Below are 1,520 nucleotides of genomic sequence, written 5' to 3'. Positions count from 1 at the left end.
CAGGTCATGGAAGAAGCCCAAGTGCTCATCAATCCACGAATGGATCAATAAACTATGGTATATGTACACCATGGAATACTATGCAGCCCTAAAGAAAAACGAAGACTTTACCTCCTTCATGTTTACATGGATGGAACTGGAAAATGTTCTTCTTAGCAAAGTGCCACAGGAATGGAGGAAAAAGTATCCAATGTACACAGCCCTTCTATGAAACTAAAATATACTTCTCACATGAAGGAAACAACTTAATTATAACCCAAGAATAAGGGGAGGGGGTGGGGAAAAGGAGGGAAGAAGGGTGGCTGGGTGCTGGGAGGTTAACCGGAAAGATCACCTGTATTTCTGTCTAACAACTGTACAAGTGAACTTTTCTAGAAATAGAATTTAAATGTTTTGACACAATGACTATGCAAATTACATGAAATTTATGTGAACCAGCTTGATGAAAGTGTTCCAAAATGTATGTGAAAACACTACACTGTACCCCCTGTTTGCATTTATGTATAGAGCTATCATTTAATAAAAAAAATAATTCAGCGTGTTTACACCGTGCACTCTATACCAGCGAATACTTGTTTCGATATGTTCTTAAATCTCCTTCTCTAAGTGTGCGTCCAAGACAGCAATCTGTTCCCTTCCACCCGAGTCCTCCCCGCTTCTTCTTGTTAGTGTCCATCCAGACTGCACTCCGTTCCACAGGACCGGAGTCCTCACCACTCCTTCCTGTTAGTGTGCATCCACACAACACTCCGTAGAATAGCCATTGGCTACTTTTCTTAGGGACCCTCGTGGGTGACGGTTAACTCACAGTAAGTGTCGAGACAGTTACATGTGTCGTCAAAAGAAGCATTCTCACGAATAGATTGCAGTTTGGAAACGGTCTAGTGTGTGCACATAGGAATGGTCGATAAAATATTTGTGAAACATGCTTTTGGGGAAGTTGTAGATTTCCATCTAGAATAGCTCTGTAAAGCTTACTGAGGTGGAGAAACAAATTTTCCTCTCATGAGCATATGGGCATGTATGCTCATATGCTGGCAAATTTGGATTTGCACTGAGATCATACGTATGGTTGGTTGGCATCTCGATGAAGGTCTCGTATTTCTTTACAATGAGTGTGCAGTGAGTTAAAGGTGCAGCCAATACGCGAGTGTGGGACAGAAGATTACAGGCTGAAAACGTGAGCTGAAGAACAGGATGGTTACAGTAATGGAAGATGGACATCCGAAAACCAACATGTGCTAAAGAAGGTCGCAATACCTGCTGAGGAACACTACGGTGACTGTGATGGAAAGAGAAACGTGCCAGGAAGTGCTATGGGATAGGACGGCCATTGCGAAGAAAGCTGAATATCCTAGTCAGTGCTGAGCATTACTCCGATTGATGTGACGATACATCCCATACTAACACTGTTGGCTGCGGAACACAATACCTGCTGGGGAATAGGAAAAGTCAGGTGAACTAAGTGGAATACAGCAACCAGTGTTGTCCAGAACAGTGAGTTCAAAGTGATGAATGCT

The sequence above is a fragment of the Otolemur garnettii genome, unplaced genomic scaffold (assembly GCF_000181295.1).
Source record: "Otolemur garnettii isolate 467f Iridium unplaced genomic scaffold, OtoGar3 scaffold00553, whole genome shotgun sequence".
Taxonomy (NCBI): Eukaryota; Metazoa; Chordata; class Mammalia; order Primates; family Galagidae; genus Otolemur; species Otolemur garnettii.
The sequence above is the reverse complement of the archived record's forward strand: the minus strand, read 5'-3'. Positions refer to the sequence as shown.